Raw genomic sequence first — 22,846 nt, 5'->3', positions numbered from 1 at the left:
CAGAATGTCATACAGTTGAAATCATACAGTATGTAGACTTTTCAGATTGGCTTCTTTTACTTAATAATATGCGTTTAAGCTTCCTCTACCACACAATATTCTAACTATTTAGATTTTTAAAAATATACTAGGAGTCTCAACAAATGGGAGGGGGCTACACATCTTGACCTTTAAAAGAGTCTACTCTTGGGAAAACAAATTTACTTCTCTAAATCCTGATTTCTTCATTAGCAAAATGAGGGATAATCATACTTACCTTGAAATGCTGTTTTGAGGATTAGAGATATTGTATAAAGAAATAACACTATAATAGTGGAATTGCTATTGTGAGATTACTGTGGAGGACCCAATGAGATGGGAAGCAATTGATAAAAAGAGGAAAACTGAGAGAGTAATGCAAAGAAATAAAATAGTATTGTCAGCCAAAGGCTTATTTTAAGCTCTCCTTCCCCTTCAGGGATCAGAATGGGTTCCTTGGCACTTTTGCTTCTGTTGGGGAATGATTCAGGAGGAGAGATTCCATTTGCAGTAGATAATCCCAAGACTTGTCCATGGGAAGTAGGATGTTAAGAAATAATAGACCGATATACTCTAAAATGTAGTCACTAATGAGAGGTTGGATTTGGAGGGAAATTTGGCTCAAGATTCACTGTGTGTTGAAAGTCTAGGAAGGGCTGGGAGGTAGAATATAAAAGTGAGTGTGTCCAAGGCCACATGCATTCACGGATGGTGTCAGTATTTTTCAGTAAGATGGAGGTTTGGCATGCCTAGGTCTCTCATGGATACTCAGTGTCTATTGCAATCTTCACACCTGATATTTGTTACATGAATTATACAACATGTTTTCTTACTTGAATGATGTACCAGATATTTTCTGTTTGTCCCCCGGATCTACTTTCTATCCTTCTCAACTCTGCTCTCTACCCTGGAAGGCTGATCACTATGGACTACATCAATAGATCCCATTCAGGCACAGATGTCTTTTCCTAACTCTGTGTTAAGTTCTATATTTAAGATATTTCCTGGTGTTCTGAGAGGAGGAGACAGTGAGGTGTGTTACACAGCAACTATCCATAAAATTAATAAATTGTGGGAAATCATAAAAGATGATGTGGCTTGTGCTACTAGAGGTTCAGTTCCTCTATCTAGTAGGTGCTTAAATGACATGTACAATGATCATCGTATGTTCCATTCTGAAAACAGGGCTAAGAGCACTTTGGTTTTCTTCAAAGAATAAATGTTGCAAAACTCGAGAAATTTGTTTGGGTTTCAGAAAGGGGCAGCTGGGCTAGACCACTCACAATTGTTATTCCTTCATTCTTTTTCCTTTCCTTTCCTCTTTTTTTCTTAGCACTGCTGAATAATGTAAGATGAGCACTGTATAAAAGCGTGGGTATCTGGAAGGCATAGATTTATCAGAAGGGACTGCCACCTAAGCAAAATTTGACACTAGCCCTTGGAGTCTTCCTTCCATTTTAGTGATCTTCAGGATATAGTCTTTAGATGACAACAGATAGATAAAAACAGAAACCTTTAGCTAGCTAATAACCAAAATCCTGCCCAGATGGATTACATTTTATTGTTAAGTTCACATTTACAACCTATGATATACATGTGATGTTTTGCCAAGTTGGAAGTTATTTTTTTCTAATTTCTTCTCCATTATTCATGTTACTAATTTATTGTTATGTTTAAGAAATAATAGGTTTTTTAGGCACTTGGGAGAAAAGTCCTCAATAAAATCTCATGTCTGCATAGTTTGGGATCAGGAGAACAAGCAGATTCACTCTTAGATATCATTAAAATATTTAAATCAGGGCCGGCACCGTGGCTTAGTGGTTAAGTGAGTGCGCTCCGCTGCTGGCGGCCTGGGTTCGGATCCCAGGCGCACACCGACACACTGCTTCTCTGGCCATGCTGAGGCCGAGTCCCACATACAGCAACTAGAAGGACGTGCAGCTATGACATACAACTATCTACTACTGGGGCTTTGGGGGGAAAAAAAAATATTTAAATCAATTTCAATGATTGTTAATAGGAATTTTTAAGTAAAATGTTTCATAAAATGCAGGCTAAGTCATAATAAAGTCTAGTGAAATCCCTTATTTCAATTACTGCAGTTTATACTTTCCCACAATTTTTGTCTCTTCTCTGTATGTCACTAGCATAGCATGTTTTCATTATATATTACGTTCATTGCTCAAAAAACTTTGATGAATAATTTCATTCAAGACTGCAAAGATTCCCATATAAATGGGTAAGTGTCCATCCATCCATCCATCCTCTATTTATCCATTCATTTATGTACAAGTAAATATGCTAATGTGTGGGAAAGCAAGAAAAGAAACAAAATTATTACTTTCCGTGAATTCACAAAACTAATGAAAGAGGTAAAAAGATAGACAGTTAGTGTGATGCGGTCAGGCTGCTAATTTAGACTAGGATGGTCAGTCTTTTTGAAGAAGATGAAGAAGGGGCTAGTAGTAGGAAGCAGGGGGTTGGAGGATGGTTAAGTTATAGCTGAGCTGAAGTATAACTGGGAGTTATCCCAGTGAATGAGGGCATGGAGGAGGCAAGAGACTGAAGCTTATGCAAAGGCATAAAGGTCTGAGAGACCACGTCATATCTGGGGAGGTGGAATGTACATCATTTAATACATCTAGAACATAGGGTACAGGTGAGAGCCGTGAAAGATGAGCCCAGAGTTACAGGCAGGCACCAGATCATGAAAGATCTCTTATTGCTGGGATAGTTTGCATTTTTTGTAAAACTCGTTGGCAAGCCACTGATGGTCTTGAGCAGAGTAGAGTGATCAAATATGTGTTTTAGAAGGACTAGTCTCAGGGCTGTGGAGAATGGATAGGAGAGGCCAAGAATGGCCCTGGAGGCATTAGACTATGAGTGAATGAAAGCAGGGACCAGGTCTGTTTATATATCTCCAGGTCCTTGACCAGTGTCTGGCACATAGTAATTCCTCCATAAGTATTTGTTGAATAAAGGAGTAAACACTGGGATCATGTAGGAAAATTTTGAAGTAATCCCAGTAAGAAATGATGAAGGCTTGAGCTAAGATATTGGCAGTGGAAGAATGGATAGTTTGGATCAGTATTTTCTAAACTTTTCTAATTATGACCTATATTAGGAAATACACATACATGACTCAGTACACACCCATGTGTACACACACCCCACACTTGAAACTAACATTTTACTAAATAGTACTTACTCCTACTGCCTGTGATGCACTCTATTCTCTGACCTATGCCATGACAAGCCATGCTACACTAGTTTGCTTGGGCTGCCATAACAATACCACAGACTGGGTGGCTTAAACAAAAGAAATTTGTTTTCTCACAATTCTGGAGGCTAGAAGTCTGAGATCAAGGTCTTGGCAGATTCGGTTTGTTCTCAGGGCCATGAAGGAAGGGTCTGTTCCAGGCCTCTCTTATCTGCTTGTAGATGGCTGTCTTCTCCCTATGCCTTTGCATACTCTTAACCTCCTTGCAAGTCTGTGTCTTAATCTTTTCTTATAAGGACACCACTCATGTTGATTAGGACCTACCCATGTGACTTCGTTTTACCCTAATTACCTCTTTAATGGCTTTATCTCCAAATACAGTCATACTCTGAGTTACTGAAGGTTAGGACTTCAACAAATGAATTTTGGGAGGTTACAATAACACTACTCTATTTTTTTTTAATCAACCAAAGTCCATAGTGTACACTAGGGTTCACTCTTTGTGTTGCATATTCTATGGGTTTAAAAAAATCTATAATCACATGTATCCACATTTACAGCATCAGGCAGGATAGTTTCACTGTCCTAAAAATCCCCTGTGTTCTACCTGTTCATTCCTCCCCCTGCCTAATCTCTGGCAACCATTGACCTTTTTACTGAATCCATAGTTTTTCCTCTTTCAGAATGTCTGATAGTTGGAATCATACAGTATCTATCATTTACAGATTGGCTTCTTTCACTTAGTAATATTTTCTTTTTAAAATGCTATCCCTACTCTATTAAATTGATTTCATGACTAACTCAGGGATTGCTATCTTCTATTTGGAAAACACTGGTTTAAGGCGATATGAAGGAGGTAGAACTGGCAAGACTTTGTGACTTAAGATATGGGGACAAAGAGGGGTAGAGGTCTGGAACTTAAGAGACAGTCTGTGATGAATATTTGGCTGGCATATAGGTGTTAACTGAAGTCCTGGATGTGGTCGCGTCCACCCAGAAAGTGAAGAGAGGGTGAAAATTGTAGAGTTACGGAATAAATCCTAGAGAATGTCAATTCCATAGGTATCTAACTTTGTCTTGGGTTTAATTTTGAGTTGACCATCTTTAACTATATTAGTTTACCATTTTTTATTCTATGAACTGTTTGTTCATCTCTTGTGTAAACATTTCTATTGGTTTGTTGATCTTTTCAACAATTTGAGAGAGATCTTTCTATATTAAAGGAAATAATCCATTACTACATGTTTTCAAATATTTTTCCCAATTTTTTTCCATAGGCTTTTTTAATGATATTAGTTGCTGTGCAGAAATTCTTCATTTGTATGTAGTCAATTTTACCAATGTGTAACTTTATATCTTCTGAACTCTATGGCATGCTTAGCAAGGCCTTTTCCACTCTAATACAAAAAACAGTCTTCTATGTTTTCTTATAGTACTATTATTCCTTTATTTGTTTAAGCATTATGTTTGGACATTTGATTATCCTGAAACGTAGGGATACGTAGGGATCTAGTTTTGTTTTTACCCATATGTCCTGGCAAATGTCCTAGCACCCTTTATTAAATAAATCCTCTTTTCATCTCTGATTTTAAATGTTATGTTTATCACATACCAATATGTAATATGTATTTGAGTTATTTCTGAAGTCTCCATTCTGTTTCATTGGTCTGCCTGTCTAATCAATACCACATTGTTTTAATTCACTTTATGATATATCTTTGAGATATGAATAGGGCTAGTCTTTCATCATTATTGTCCCCCACCCACAGACATTTCCCTGAGAAACTTTATTTATTTATTCTTCCGAGTGATCTTTAAAATTGATTATCTGATCCAACCCCCCCTTAAAAATCCATACCCCGAAACAAACCCCCAAAAAAATACTTTGGAAATTTGATTGAGACCACAACAAAAATAAATTAGGAAGGTTCCCTTCTTTACACCACTGATTTATTATATTCAAGATAATTTTATTATATATCCATGTAGTTTAGGACAATGGTGGAGGCATAGCTAACCAGCAAAAATTTCTAACTCAAACCATGAGAAAATACAAGAAAAGTAAATTCTGTGCAAAACAAAATGCCCTTAGCTTAACTTGCAGACAGAACACGCCAAAACTGTAAAATAACTGTCTGTGAATGGCAAATAATGACCAAATTGAAGCAAGTGCTCTTTTATCCTGCCACCTCATCCCCAGGAGTCCTGGGCTTTGAGGTGGGTGGGCTAGGGCAGATGGAGAAAAACTGCGGAAGACAGAAGAGGGAGGCAAGCAACGGGCTGTAATGGTGATTTGGAAGTCCTCTCAAAAATATTATATCCACCCTAAGTCTGGAAAAAAACAAACAAAAAACCTGCAAAAGTGTCTGCAGATATCAGAGCAAGAGCTACAGAGAAGAGACTTTAGAGTTCCTGTGATTTAAAGGTGCAGGCCCAATTTACAAGGAAGATGCAATTAAATGGACAGACTTTATTTAAATGGACACTCTTCAAAATGCACAACTTCAGTGGGGAGAAAAGAGGCAAAGCCTGAGAGAAGCGCTCCTTTGTAGTCAGGTGGTTAAGGAGAAATAGAAAAAGGTGGTAGGGGAGAATGTAGGATTGTGCAAGAAACAAAAGAACCACAAAATTGGAGGACTCACAATCCTTTCCCCGACAACAAAACAAACATAAAAACTCCTTGCTAAAGTATCTTGACTGTGCTATACTGACAGAAGAATATGGTATTAATAATGGGAATACTGGAAAATACTCCAATATCATAAAAATGAACAAAAGAAAGATGAAGTTCGTATAGAGATGTTGCAGAAAATCAGTAAATGAACTTTCACACGTAACAATGGAGAAAATTAACCATCCCCCGCCTGGAAAAATGAACACAAAACAGAAGAAAACTCTAAGTCAATACTCTAAACAGAATTAAATATGCTCAAACAAGCATTTGAGGATTTGAGAAACCATCTTTATTCAGAAATTTGAAAATTAAAACAGATATGAACAAAAAAAAGAATTGAGAAGAGAGATTGAACTCAGGCAAGAACTGGAAAAAAATTAGTATCGCATAAATAAAGAATAAGTTACAATAAGAAACTCAATAAATAATATAATACATTCCAAGAATGAGCTCAGAGAAAAATTTACTAAAAAAACTAGGCAAACAACTAAAGAAATGAAAATTATATAATCAAAAGGAAGAAAAATGGTCAGAGAGCAAGTAGTGAAATGGAAGACAAGAAAAAAGTAATAAAATTCGTATTTTCAGAAACCATAAAGAAGAAAACAGTTTGAAAAAGGAACAAGAAAATAGAATATTTAAAACTACAATCCAAAAAAACTTTTCAGAAATAGGAAAAGACCTATTCTACACATTGAATGGGTTCATCACATATCTGTAAAAATTAACCAAGAATAATAAATGCTGAGACATATCCTAGAAAAACAAATTTCAAAGATAAAGATAAAATCCTCCAGTCCTCCAGAAAAAAAACAAATAATTTATGAAGGCAAAGAATTAGACTGGCATCAGACTTTTCAAAACCAACACACAAAGGAAGGGAAAAATGGAGAAGAACTTAACTAATTCTTTAAATAAACTTTTTTTTTAAATGTGTGAACTAAGAATTTTATATTCAGCCAGCTGTCCTTCAAATAGCAAGGCTATTAAAAAAAGTTTTCAACACATGAGAGCATCGGGAGTTCTACACTCATCAGCCCTTCTTGAGGAATCTACTAGAGGATGAACTTCTTTCAAATAAGTAGTTACTGGGAAACTTTCAGCAAAAGTACGATTGTGTGTATATAATATATAAATGTTCATCTGAGACTAAAACTAAGATGAAGATGAGGACTAAAGACTGATGCACAAATATTACAAATTGTGGCAATATATAATGTCAATGATAAAACCAAATAATAAAACTAGGATAGGAGGAGAAGTAAATGACGAAGAGGAACAGAAAGAAAGTTTATTGCTCTACAGGCAGTGGGTGGATGTTAAAACTGAACAAAAACTGATAAATTGGAGAGTAAAATAAGAAAACAGGGAACTAAGGGCATTAAACAATTCATAATTAGAGAGGTAACCACTAGAATAAAAATACAATCTTTCTAAATACACATCTTGAAGAGAAAGAAGCATAGCCAATATAATAATATATAACTATGAAGTAGTAAGAATACATTGAGACCAAATGTAGCAATCATATCAACAAATGTGAATGGGCTTAACTCACCTATTGAAAGGAAAAGATTTTCATTTTTATAAGGGTAAGACCCACATATATGCTGTATAGAAGAGAAAAACCTAAAATAAAGTGATTCAGAAAGGCTAAAAACAAAAGGATGATCAGCCAGAATGTTGCAGGAATCCCAGAGAGGAATGCAGTTGTGACGATGAATCTAACTGTTACAAACGTATGACATAAACTCACTCAGTGGAGGAGTGGAGGGAAGAAGAGCTGACAAGTGACTTTGGAGAATGGTGTTTTGGTGGAAACTGTAGTGCTAAAACCAAAAGGAACAGTATATAAACACGGTACTCTAGTTGGTTAATTTGTTTCTCATGGTAAGCGTGGGTTAACAATTCTGAACCTGCTTTACCTGTATACTGGAGATGAACATCATGTAAGTAAATGGATGGTGAATGAGGAGAGTCAGGTTTTTCTCATGTGTTTTATAGTTTTTATTTGTAGATCTATTTTCTTCCAAAAAGAACTTGGATTCTTTTCTCTTTCTCTGTACTTACCATTTCCTATTTCTTGGTTTTTTATTTATCTTAACTGTGTCTTCTGGGACTGACAGTCTAGAATCAGTCTTTTATTGTTGGCTCAAGCTTTTATCTCATGGTGACATTGGGGGACATTCTACGTACAGTCACCGAGGCTGAAGACCGCTTGGCCCTGTGTTGGCTACCAGGCTGGTTTGTTTCCTCCATCTCTGCTTGGTGGTCAGCTTCTTACAAGATCTAGACCAAGATAGAAGACAGCTTTAACTTCTTTGAACGTCCATTCATATGTGGGTGAATCTTGTTCCACATCCTCTGTTCAAAAAGTGAGCCTGGGTCGAATCCTCTTTCTGATACGGAGCATCTTTAGTCCTTGGTATGCTGGAGGATATGAATTCCTAGCTGTTTCTTCTTGCTTCTGAATCGGAGCTCAGTGGGCCAGAGCCTTCACCCTTACATTGCATTGGATTTCTGTTTCATTTCTGCTCCATGAAGATGCTTACATGTGTGTGTGTGTGTGTGTGTGTGTGTGTGTTGCTGTGTATGTGTGTACATGGCTCTTTCTTTTGAAATTTTTCAGTTTTATATTTGATATACTACTATTTTGTGTTTGGAATAGTGGGAAGTCTGAAAATACGAACTGCAGTTTGACTGGAAATTCCTCATTCCTTCTGTAGAATTTCAAAGTTTTCTTTCTTATATTTCCTCATTTCTTGTTAAATTTATTCCTAAATTTTTAATCTCTTAAAAACAATATTAGTGTGATCCCTTATCCATTATAATCTCAAACTGGCCATTTTTTGTGCAAAGAAAAATGATTGATTTTTAATATTTATAATATATTATAATGTATTATATATAATATATAGCATATAATATAATATAATGCAGTCATGCACCACATAACAACATTTTGGTCAACGATGGACCACATATATGAAGGTGGTCCCTTAAGATTAGTACCATATAGCCTAGGTGTGTACCAGGCTATACCATCTAGGTTTGTGGAAGTACACTCTATGATGTTCGCACAATGACAAAATTGCCTAACAATTCATTTTTCAGAACATATTCCCGTTGTTAAGTGATTCATGACTGTACCTGTATTTTACATATATATATATTTTTTTTGTTCTGGTACCTTAAGAAATTCTCCCATTTTTCTATAGTTTTTAATAGTATATTAGCTAGTATTTCTATAAATAAAATTTTAACATCTCAAAATAATGACAATTTTTCCTATTTTTTTCTAATATCTATACTTAATTTTTTTGTGTAAATATATTAACTATAACTTCAAGAAGGATATTATTGTTTTATTTCTAGATTTTTAATAAAATAATTCAGTTAATGTTTTACCATATTGTATGATACGTCGTCTTTTTATTGTATTCAGAGCTATTGGATAGTAGATTAACTTAAAAAGTAGTTTAAAACCTAGAACCATCAAATAATTATTCATACCTTAAACTTCATATTTTAACTTAAACATAAGCATTCGTTTGCCACACTTTTGTATAGAATCAAAGCTTTTTATTTGAATATGGGCTGACGATTAGAATTTTACATCTTCTCTTTATAAAGCATAAACTATACCCATAAAACATTGTGTATAATTTACGTTTTTTTTAAGTACCTGTGATTTTAAGGTATTTATGAAGCAATATGATTGCATAATACTTCTAAACTTTGTGACCTTAACGCAAACCATTATAATTTTCTGAAGTGCTTTTAAATGGTTCACACTTAATGGGTCATTCCAAAGAATTTAATTTAATTTTCTGAGAAACAATAACCCTTTTTTCGCACTTATGTTTTATTGACTGTTGTAGCATCTAGTTTACTTATGTTGTTATAGCACAGTATGACCAGTACAAACAAGTTTTAGAACATAGAACTTTTTAAGTATACACTTACAATTTGGAACAAAAGTGGATAAGCCCATTGAGAAGCAGCCTCCTATCTACCAGCGTTCATAAACCCATGATCAACAACTTCCTTTTTAGAAAGACAGCTAAGCAGTTATTATTCCTGGAAGTTGATCAAGCAGATGTCAATTAAATGTGCTTTTTCTAAATATGTATATTTGTCACCATCAAGGAAGGTCATATCATTCTAAATGATTAAGTTTATTTTTTTTAAAGCAGAAATACTTATTAAATTTTAATATGTTCCTTATTTTAATTTTTGCAATGACAATGTGATTTTTCTCCTAATGTGAATTATATCATTAGGTTTCTTAACATTAAGCCATCCTTGCATTCTGGGTATATTATTATTTGAATTTTGTTATTATAATACATTTATTAACATTTTAACACACTTGATTACATTTACTATTTTAATGTACACTGAAATCTACCTTGTATCATTTTATTTAGGATTCTTGCATTGAAATTAAATGTAAAATTAGTCTACTTCTTTTGCAAACTGCCTTCATTATATCTTGGCAATTTTTATAATCTCCTGAGGATTCATAAAATTAAATGGCATTATTCTTTGAATTTTGTCATGAATGGAATTTTCAAATAGATGTTTCCTAGAATGAAAATTTTCTTATTCATAATAACAATAGTGTTGGTATCAATTATCGCTACCACCTATTTCCACTCAACCTTCCTGATGTTTCTCCAATCTCCACTGGGGAGCTTCTGTCATTTTTTGCTAGAGTAAGTAAATTATTAATAAAATTAAATATTATACTGTGTATCATCTGTGTAAATGATAGGGCTGGGAATAGTTTTTTCTTTTTATAATAATTTTACCCATTTAATTTTTAATTTTTTTTTTTTCTTTTTGCAGGGAAAGATTCCCCCTGAGCTAACACCTGTTGCCAAACTTCCTCTTTTTCTTTCTCCTCAAAGCCCCCTAGTGCATGGTTGTATATCCTAGTTGTGAGTCCTTCTAGTTCTTCTATGTGGACCACCACCACAGCATGGCAACTGACAGACAGGAGGTGTGGTTCTGTGAACAGGAAATGAACCTGGGCTGCCGAAGCGGTGGGTGCCAAACTTTAAGCACTAGACCATCAGGGCTGGCTAAGAATAGTTTTTTCTTATGAAACATACACACACACACATATACACTTTTCTCTCATACCATAACAAATGATTAGTACAAATTGAAGTGGTTACTGTGGGCCTCTCTCTCCACTGGTATCAGGTACAAGATTTCTATTGAGACTAGTGGAACTTCAGTAGGTTTATCTCAGGAACTGGATCCCAAGGGTGGCAAACTAAGTTTTTAGAAATTGTTTTACTTGAGAAAATTAAATTTTTTTCACATGAGGGGTGGATTTAAATAAATGTATGAAGAAGGCAAATGATAAACTTCTTGAATATTTAGACAGAGATCCATCTATCATTTCCTTCATCTGAAACGAACATTCTATTAAATTTATCTACCCATTCATTCAAACTGCACTTTCTTAAGAAATTCTCAGATAATAATTAAGCATTTATCATCTCTTTCATCTGCTCATCCTATTTGGACAGAGAGGGAGGCTGAGGATAGAGGGGTGTATATGGGTATATTGAAAATATTAGCAATGTTTTAGAGGTAAGAAATGCTTTTGAAAAAAGATAGGTGGATATACATCTAGCTATTACATTTCTGTTTTGAAAATCAAATATTCTGTTATTGACAGATAATTATATGCCCTTGGTGTAGGTGTGTAATTTCCCATTTTTGAGGTAGGTAAACATGCCATGAAATGATATCTTTATCTAATAAATGCCCACATTAATAGCTATATTTATTTTAGAATCAAGCATGGTATATTGCCATGCAGAGTTCATTTTTCATTTTTGTTAGGAGACATTATTAAACATTTGATGTGTTGTAAATTATTTATAATGCTACACTCAGCAGCATCTTGAACTACTTGCTGATCTACCTAGAAATTCCATCTCTGATGATAGTCTGCATATTCAAGAAGGGAAAAAAACCTTATCGTGGTCTTTAAACAAACATAAAGAAGTGAATTTGCAAAATAGAAAGGAATCAGATTTTAATATATGTGATTGATGATAACAGAATCCAAAGAGGTATTGTAACTTAAAGTGATAACAGATTCAAACATAGAAGAAACACAACAAAGCTACCTTGTTATGAAACCAATAGAAACAAATCTTGCCAGACAGAGATTAGCCTTTAGTTGTTAACAAAGTTATGAAAAGAAAACATTTGGCACCTTGCAATTTTAACAGAAGAAAACATTTGAACCAATAGTGGAAATAATAAATATTTTTTATTATTAATTATTTAAACATTAGAAAGGACATTGAATAATAAAATAATCTTTCATTATTTAGCTTCTTTCTCTTTGGGTTTATTGACATTTTCATATTTGCCACAATTTTCTTAAGGAAATTGCCAAGCACTTTCTTTAGCTGTGCTAACTTGGCTTTAATTGATCTGTTTTCTGGTTTCCCCAATTTATAATTAATAGCATGAAAAGAAAAACCCATTTGTACTGCCCATCCCTGAGTAGCCATGGCTGTATAATGCACAGTAGTGGATAAATATATCTTGACGTTTCCATACAGCAGTCCAGCAATAATGACTTAAGTCTATTGTCTAGCAGAACTCCCAAGTACTTATAAAGAGACCAAGATCTCTGAAAATGGTAGGTCCTTTCCAACACACTGTGCTCAAAATCTTGTCAATTGCAAAATAATTGTTAGCCATTGTGGGTTTGAGGCAATAGGGATTTACATGACTATAGAGACTTTTTTTTTTTCATTTTTTTTAGAACTGTGTAGGGTCTAGCCAATAGTTCTTGGCAGCATTTTAAACAGCGTTAAGTTTCCTGGCAATGCCAAGGATCAAGTCCAGGGGAAACTGACTTCGTCACTGTAATTATTTCCAAGCTTATTCTGTTCCCAAACAAAACAACTTGAGGACAGGTCCCTTGTAAATTTTCTCAGAGTGCTTCACATGCAAGGTCCTTGGGTGTCTCTTCCAGACCCATGTGTTTGGACAGATTCAGATATGGTTTCTTTTATTTTTGCTAATTGGCACTATAGCTACACTCTTTGTTCAAAGTCTGGAATTTTAAGATTTAATAGTCATAAGGGAACTACGGCCTCAAATTCGCTGTTCCATTGTATAAGAGATGTCAATATGTGAGCCAGTCCAAAGAATGGGTAGCAACATCAAGGACAAGAATTGCTTCATATCAGCCCCAAACAGTCGTAAATGGTTTAATTTTTATGTGTGTGCCTGGGTGGAGAGAAGGAAGTTCAGTTTCCACTGGTCTTAATGTGTATGGGAAGAGTGACTATTCAATATGCTTAACAACTTAATGAGTTTTGGAATGAAAGGGAGCGTGTAAATCATTGCAGGTTCACTGTTTAAGCTCGGAGTTCTTATCAGATAAAACTGCCATGACCCTGAAACAACTGACTGTGGGGACCGCATCATCTCACTTTTTATGGAGTGAACAGTAAACTAATCACTTCTATGGCGTACACTGCCCACTCACCTCAAATCCCAGGAAGGGGTTTGAAAAGGGCCTAGACATTTGGTAATATGTCCTGGGTGAAGACTTGTCCTCAAAACATGTTTCAAGTGGTTGTCAAATTTTACACAAGAGTGGATGTGACTCAGCTTTTATATACCAGCTCAGGCACACTTTGCACTCATGTATTATACAATACTGCAGTTTGCTTTGTAGAACCTGATTTAGGCTTAAGTTGTTAAAGGACAAGGGAGGCATTTATTGGAGACCTAGAATGTCAGAGCTGGAAGCAACTTAAAACATCATTTGGCCGATCTCTTTTCATAGGCAAGTAAATTGAGACACACAGAAATTATGTGACTAGTTTGGATCATGGAGTTAGAGCTGGACCTAGAATACAGATCTCCTAACTCTTGATGACATTTCACTAGATTGGAAAAAAATCAACAAAGTTAGAAGCAGCATGAAAATAAAGATCCAGATTTTTTTGTACTTAGAGCATCTTTATAGAGTGTTTTCTCCCTCTGAAGGTCAGCGCAAAGGCCATCTCTCTATAGATATTCAGGATTAGCTCCCTGTTGAGTCTGTGTCTCAGTGATTTGGGAAACATACAATATTTCCAGTGAACTGTTTTTTCTTCACATTGACGATTTCATTTTGTTTCTTTTTAGTACTATGTTACAGAAGGTCATCTTTCAAAACTTTCATTTTTTTTAACACTAATAGAAATAACTCTTATGAACTAGCTAACTCGAACTCTGAGACTTATTTATTTCAAAGGAGTTGGTTCCGAATAGAATTTACACTGTCTTATGTATAGAATCTTTTTGGTTTATTTTTTCAAAAGTTCAGTCTTTTTGTATCTTTCTGTTAAAATTATTTACACACATGGCCCTGGTAACTGCCTCTGAGGGCATGTATATTTTGAAATATACAATCCAGTCCACGTACATCTGATAAGCCATAAAATTTTGCACTCTTGAGTAATATTGTAATAATTTTCTTAATGATATCCAAATGCTTTCGAAATGACAACTGTTCAATATGGCAGCCACTAGCTGTATGTGGCTATTTAAATCAAAATTAATTAAATTTAAATAAAATTTTAAAATTTAGTTCCTCAGTCATGCTAGTCACATTTCAAATGCTTAATAGACACATGTAGCTATGGCTATTGTATTGGACAGCATATATATAGGACATTTCCATTATCACGGAAAGTTCTATTGGACCATTCTGCTCTAGAAGAATTAACAGTCCATCCTGAGAGCCTTGCATTCAAAATGCCTACTATCACTGAAGAATCATGTATCAATTAATAAATAAATCAAGCATGCGATTTTCCTAAATATTTTTAACTGGGAACCATAGATAATGTTAACATTTTTGTGCTCTGTTGTTGACCTTGTCACTTTCTAGCTGTGCAATCTTAAAATATTTATTCCCTTTGCTTCAATTTCTGTCTTTTAAAATAGAAAACATAATATTTGATAGAATTGTGAGAATGAAATGATATAATTCAGGTAACTTGCTCAGCACATTATCTGATGTATGTTAGCTACTTAATAATCAGGAGGTCTTCAATTTACTGCCCTTCCTCAATATAAAGACACAAATACTTAGTAATTGTTAATCAAAATATTTATATTGCAACACCTTTTCTTAGAAAACTCAGAAGTTAAAAAAATCAATGAGGGATTCTCAGAAACAGATAATGGTTATTATCTACACCTCAAAGCATTCATCATCCCTATAGGATTTTAGTAATACCATGGAAGTTTTATTTTTATGCTTGTATATTGTTTAGTTATTGGATCTAATTATAGCTTATATTTGGTGAGTAGAGAATGTATGTGTGCGTGGGGGAGTGGGAAGTAAAAATCAACTTTAGTGTAGATTGAGGTGTCTAAAAGTGATACATCTTTGTTGAACTATCTATATCCAAACCAATTCCATGGCAATAGTTGCTATAGACTGAATGGTTATGTCCCCCCCAAATTCATATGTCGAAATCCTAACCCCCAATGTGATGGCATTAGGAGGTGGGGTCTTTGGGAGGTGATTAGGTCATGAGAGTGGAGCTCTCATGAATGGGATCAGTGCTCTTTTTTGTACAAGAGACCCAGAGATCTACTTTGCCCCTTCTGCCGTGTGAGGACACGGCAATAAGACAGCCATCTATGAATTAGAAAGTGAGCCCTCACCAGGTACTGAATCTGCTGGTGCCTTGATCTTGGACTTCCCAGCCTCCAGAACTCTGAGAAATAAACGTTTGTTGTTTAAGTCACCCAGTCTCTGATATTCTTGGTATAACAGCCCGAATCAACTAAGACAATAGTGTAGGATTTTTGATAATTTATTTACATGTTCTTTCTCAAATAGCTACTTTTATTTCTCAAGAAACCTCTTTGTAAGAAGGCTGGTCCATACCAAGGTTCTAATCTGCAATTATCCAGAAAAATAAAGCTGCCCCAGAAGATATTGAACTTACTACTCTCGTCTACAAGCATATTTTTCTAAATGAAGATTTTCAAAGTCAGCATCCAATTGCTTTCCTTCCCTTGTATTTTTCTATAGTGCTTTGGCATTCACGAAATGCTTTTACATTCTGCATTCTATTTACCTTTACTTTTGAAATAGAATTCTAGGTTGGCAGGTTTCGTTTTTTTTCTCCCCCAGCTCTTTAAATTTGTCTTCCTATTTTTGTGTTCTGGTAGTTTTTATTGAGAAGTCATCTATCAGTCTAGTTGTTCCTTTGAGAGATATATCTCCAACCCCCACTCCCATCCCCAGCTGCTTTAAAAATTTTTTCTTTGCCTTTGATTTATAGTAGTTTGACTATGATGTGCCTAAGTGTGGTTTTCTGTGCATTGATCCTGTTTGGAAGGTTCTTAAATTTGTGGCTTGCTGACTTTGGTTAGTTTTGGAAAATTTTGGCTACCATTTCATTAAATATTGCTTTTGTTCCATCTTCTTTCTCCTTTCCTTTCCTGGGATTCCAAATATGTTACCCATATGTGCTGTATGTTTTTTCTGATTTTTCCACCTTTTATTTTCTCTCTGTGCTTTAATTTGTATATTTTCTAATAACCTATTTTTTTGAAGACTTTATTGTTTGAAAGCAGTTTTAGGTTTACAATAAAATTGAGAGGAAGGTACAGAGATTTCCCATACACCCCGTGATTACACACATGCACAGCTTCCCTCATTATCGACGTCACTCACTAAAGTGGTGCATTTGTTACCACGGATGAACCTACTTTGACACATCATAATCACCCAAAGTCCATAGTTTACCTTAGGGTTCACTCTTGGTGTTGTACATTCTATGGGTTTGGACAAATGTGTAAGGACATATATCCGTCATTATAATATCATACAGAGTATTTTCACTGCCCTAAAACTCCTCTGTGCTCTGCCCATTCATCCCTTCCCCCACCCTACCTCTGGCAACCACTGATCTTTTTACTGTGTTCATAGTTTTGCGTTTTCTAGAATGGCATATAGTTGGAATCATACAGTATGTAGCTTTCTCAGATTGACTTCTTTCAGTTAGCAATATGCATTTAAGATTCTTCCGTGTCTTTACATGGCTTGATAGTTCATTTCTTTGTGGTGCTGAATAATATTCCAATGTCTGGGTATACCACAATATACTTATTCATTCACATACTGAAGAACATCTGAGTTGCTTCCAAGTTTTGGCAATTATGAATAAAGCTCCTATAAGCATCCATATGCAGGTTTTTGTGTGGACATAACTTTTCAATTCCTTTGGGTAATTACCAAGGATCAGCAAAACTGCTGGATTGTGTGGTAAGAATATGTTTAGTTTTGTAAAAACCACCAAATTCTCTTCCAAGGTGATTGTACCGTTTTGCATTTCCACCAGCAATAAATGAGAGTTCCTGTTGCTCCATGTCCTCTCCAGCATTTGGTGGTGTCAGTGTTCTGGATTTTGGCCATTCTAAGAGGTATATAGTGGTATCTCATTGTTGTTTTAATTTGCATTTCCCTGATGACATATGATGTGAGCATTTTTTCATATGCTTATTTGCCATCTGTATATCTTCTTTGGTGAGGTGTCTGTTAAGGTCTTTGACCTATTTTTTTGATCAAGTTGTTTGTTTTCTTCTAGTTGAGTTTTAAGAATTCTTCGTACATTTTAGATAACAGTCCTTTATCAGATGTGTGTTTTGCAAATGTTTCCTCCCAGACTGTGGCTTGCCACTCATTCTCTTGATGTTGTCTTTTGCAGAGCAGAAGTTTTTAATTTTAAATGAAGTCTAGCTTATCAATTATCTCTTTCATGGATTTGTGTCTTTGGTGGTATATCTAAAAAGTCATTGCCAAACCAAGTCATCTAGGTTTTTTCCTATGTTATCTTTTAGGAGTTTTATAGTTTTGTGTTTTACATTTAGGTCTACAATCTATTTTGACTTAATTTTTGTGAAGGGTGTTGAGGTCTGTGCCTAGATTCATTTTTTTGCATGTAGATGTCCAGTTGTTCTAACATCATTTATCGAAGATACTATCTTTTCTCTATTGTGTTGCCTTTGCCCCTTTGTCAAAGCTAAGTTGATAGTATTTATGGGGGTCTATGTCTGTGATCTCTATTCTGTTTCATTGATCTATTTGTTCTTTTGCCAATCCCACACTGTCTTGATTACTATAGTTTTATGATAAGTCTTGCAGTTAGGTAGCATCAGTCCTCCAAGTTTGTTCTTTTTCTTCAATATTGTGTTGGCTATTCTGGCTCTTTTGCCTCTCCATATAAATTTCAGAATCAATTTTTTCATATCTGTAAAATAATTTGCTGGGTTTTGATTGAGAACAACATTTTTTAGTTTACTAATTCTCTCTTCCTTTGGCCACTCTTTTATTAAACCCTTCTATTGAATTCTTAAGTTACGCTTTTCAGTTCCAGTATTTCCATTTAAGTTTTTAAAAATACATTTGAATTTGCCTGCGAAGTTTCCTATATTTTGTTTATTTTCTTGGTTTTATTGGTTATAGCTATTTTAAAATCTCTATATGCTAATCGCAATATTAGAATGTTCAATGAATTGAGTTCTTGATTATTTTTTCTCTTGTTTTTGATTATTTCGACCAGTTTTGTGACATATTTAGTAATTTTGTATTCAATACTAAACATTGTATGTAAAATATTGTAGAAGCTCTGGATGATATCTACTTCCAGCATGAATTTAATTTTTATTCTGGTAGGTAGATAAAGTATAAGCAGATCATTTCTTCCAGTCAATACTGTGTTTCAGGCTTTGTTAGGACTGGTCTAGTTTTGGTTTGCCTTTACTCCTAGCACACAGACATTTTTCCCCCTAGGGCGTAGCCCTTTTGGGGTCTCAGTAGAAATCGTGAAGTGTTTACCTGAACTCCTACCTGTGTCTCCTTTAGACAACTGAAACCTCTGCTCAGCTCTTCGGTCTCCCAGCTGTTGGTTTCCATTTGATTTGTTGGTGTCTCAACCTGAGCATGCACAGTTTAGGAGTTGGAAAATGTCTTAAGGAGGAATTAGGCACAGAATTTTGGGCTCACTTCTCTTGGACCTTGGTCTCAAGTCTCTGGTAACTTGGAGGTCCTGAACTCCAACCTCTGTGTTCCCAGCCCATTGAAACTGTTGCAAGCTCCAGGCCACTGTGTTCCACTCACCCTCTATTCTCATTATACAGAGAATCGGCCAATTCCCCAAGTAAACTGCAGGGACAAGTATGGAACTCACTTCAGCATGTTTCTCCTCTTTCTGGGAACTTGTCCTGTCAAGTCCTAGCTGCCTTAACTGCTTGCTGATACCTTCAAAGAGTTGTATTTTTTATTTTATTCAGATTGTGTAATTATCCCTAGTAGGATAGTTAGTCTGATACCGGCTATTGCATCATGGTCAAAAGCAGAAGCCCAGGGTCCTGTATTTCCTTTGATCTTCAACAAATTTGTGAAAACTCTGACATGAAAGTAGGTCTTAGGAAAGTTAGGTGACTCGCCGTGGCATAAACCAAGTAAGATAAATAGGTGACCCTGGAGTTCAGGGTTTTGACTTTCCTCTTACCATCAGCCAAAGCCTGAAATGTGTTTCATATTCAGTTTTGGATTCTGAGAGTCAATAAACTACTCTTTTTTAATTATATTGGCTTAAACATGCATTTTCTTTCCTTATTTCTGTGTTGTACGGTTAAAAGAAAATTCTGAGCACTTTAAAATGATGTAATAACAGTATTTATGTTCCTTAAATTGACACAGATTTGCATACAGCTTGTACCTTTTTCCATTTTACTTTGGTTAAATTACATAAAAACCTGCTGACTCGTGTTCTTTAGAAATGTTGGGCACGGGCTTGCTTCATAAATAGATGCTAAACAATCGTTTATCCGGGAGGCTGGCACCCTGCTCAGAATCAGTATTGTCATACTCTTTCTATCCTCTGGGACTTTCCAGTCACAGTGCTGCAGACAGGTAAGAAGATTTTCAATTTATACATTTCTAACGTTCTGTGTTTCCATCTTAAAGTAATCTTCCAGGAAGCCATTTTTAAAGAGGCATGGAAGGAGGATGCATGTAAGGCATCTTATACTCAGGCAAATTCTATACTCTCTTTGGATATATATTTCAATAAGAGAACAGAAGGCAGCAGAAGATTTTAGCATTGTGAATTCCACAAAATGGACTACATGGGTTAGCATGATGGTGTAAAGCCATGGCGCCCATGGGGTGGGGCAATGATAATTCTGTATTGTCAAACTTTAAAAGATATTTCCACTGGGTGATTTTATTAGCATACTACTTCTTAGATAATATTTGTTAATCTCTTAAATGTTTTCAAAGCACTTTTACACTCATTATCCCACTGGATCCCCATAAATACTCTGACAAGTAAGCAGAACAAATCTTATTCTGTTTTAGAGACACTGTTACTTGTCCAGGACAACACTACCAGGAACTGGGTGGAATTGGAACTTGAACCCAGGTCTTCTGACTTTTTCCCCAGACTTTTCGATTAGGCACAATCTCTGATACATAAGGGTGCTGAACAAGGGCTCCTTGGAGGCTGCACTTTTGTCTAAGTTCTGAAGGACCAGCAGGAGAGATGATTTTGGCCATGGGAACTTTTCCACATACCACACATCCGATAATTTTCCGTCTCTCCCTAGTTCTATTTCCTATTTCATCAATAGAAGCTTCTGGAAAAAAGCCTGTGTAGTCGATGCGATAGGAAGTCTCTCTCAGACATTTTAGTTCAACAAGTCTTTTCCTGAGGGAAATTCATAACAATCATCTGCCCTCTTGGAGCAAGTCGCAGTAAGACTCTTAAAAATTCTTGTTTTTCTCAGAGATGAGGCCCTGCAACTACCTTAAACCCAGCGTTCTGTGGGAGAATAATATGGAACAGGGTGAAGGAAGTGCAGCTTGTGAGTCATAAATATTTACATTTTGTGGAGGCTTTCGGTAAGATTAAGAGGGTTGAAAAGCACGACTTTATGTGAGGAGGTGTACATTCTCTGAAATAGCCGAGGTGATGCTGCTCAGGCCTCCAGCAATAATATAAACAAAGTTTCTGTAAGGTATTTTCTCAGTTCTTCAAGGCTCTGTGGGTCCATTTAAATCTCTACTTTGTCTACTTTGATTGATTCTGCTTTTGTCATTTAAGGGCCTTGGTTTGACCCACTCCCATCATTTGAGGAGGTTTTAACAAAGAATGCAGAGCACCAAATACATGGAAATTAGAAATATCAAGCAGATCATTTGTTCATCGACTTCTCTTCAGCTGAATTGATTAAAAACTGATAACAAACACAAAATGGGCATGTACTGGAATTCAGTACCATTTAAGAATGCTTTTTGGGGGCTACTTTGTTTGATTAGGGTTCAATTAGAATTTTAATTTATCTTTGTTTTATTTGCATAACAAGGTTATGAATGATGAGGCAGCTAGAGGCAGACGTATTGGCTCCAAGTTTTGCAATTTAAGTAGGGAGTATTTTGCAAGAGACAAAGGGAGGGAGGGAGAATTCACTCTTCTTATAATATGCATAGCTTGCTGAAACCTGAGTTTCCCAGATTGTCTTCCTTGAGCTCCCATATCTGTAAGAATAAAGGAAAAGCAGGAGGTGGCACAGCAGACTTGGAGAGCAGATTAGCGTTCTTAAGTGGGGTGAATACATCCCCAAAGCAGGAACATTCCCATGATTCCCAGCTGCTGGCCCGTGTTTCCCAGTGCTGCATGCTCTCTGCAGGAAAGAGATATACTGATGCAGAGGCATGCCTTAGGCTAATATTTTCTAACATCCTCTTCATTCAGAAATAGATAAAAGTTGGAAATTGTGCTGTTACCATGACTATTGCCTCAAAGATACAAACAAGTTTGTGTAAAGTAGGGGGAATTTCTCTTCAGAAGTCTTTCATTCCCGTTTAAGTCTCCTGCTCACATTCTCACAAGGAGTCTCTGACCCAATCATGTCACATTCTTGACTGTCTTCCCAGGTCTATGGAGTCAGAATATTTGGGACTTGGTTTGTTGGGCATGTATATTTTGAAAAGCCTTTTAAGTGATTTTGATATATTCCTCATTGCTTCACTTTTGCCCAGATTTACCTATCTGAGTCCCATGGCTTTAAGCCCTAGTTCTAGGTGACTAAATGTCTAATCCCAACATTTAATTTGTGGTTGCTGTTGTGAGCTGAACCTGCCTTAATGGGCTGCCCTTAGGATCAGCATTTGCTCTTTAAGAGTGATATTCATAGCTTTGTTCCTGAAGAAGCCTCCACTTAGCTTCAAGAACATGGGCAAACCATGAGGGGAGATATATTTGGGGTGGGGGAGCATTTTGGGGACATTCTAAACCTCATGTAGAGGCAACCACCTGTTCTAACCAAGCATAAGATTGTCTTCACACATAAGCTTTGTGATGCCTAATGTATTGGTAAAATCATTGAAAGAGCAGACTGAAATGTGATTGCCTTGTTTTAATCCAGCCTGAGGCAAGGGACCTAGCTCGAAATTGCCATTTGGCTTTCCAATCCATTAGAGGCCTCTAGATTTGCCCTTTGCTGCCAGTTTCACTTTCAATTTCACCTTGACACTTCCCTTAATTTTGTTTAGGAAACCCAGTTACCAAGCTGCAGATGAGATGGAGTTAGAAGTAGATATGCTCCAGCTATATCGAACCTTAGAAAAGGAAAAGCTATTGTTTGTCAGGAACTCTCTGGGGAGTGACTGGTCTGACTTTTTCTGCTGTTTCCTGATCAGCAGCCACAGTGAGGAGTCAGGGTGATTGTGACTTTTGCTCTCAGCATAGCCTCTTTCCCCTGTGGCTGAGGCAAGCCTCTTACAAAGCATCTCAGATACCAACCCGTGATAGCTCAGGTATCAGCAGGAAAGGAAAGGCGGAACAATTCCTCTGGGCTATCAAAGT

The sequence above is a fragment of the Diceros bicornis genome, chromosome 10 (assembly GCF_020826845.1).
Source record: "Diceros bicornis minor isolate mBicDic1 chromosome 10, mDicBic1.mat.cur, whole genome shotgun sequence".
NCBI classification, from domain to species: domain Eukaryota; kingdom Metazoa; phylum Chordata; class Mammalia; order Perissodactyla; family Rhinocerotidae; genus Diceros; species Diceros bicornis.
The sequence above is the reverse complement of the archived record's forward strand: the minus strand, read 5'-3'. Positions refer to the sequence as shown.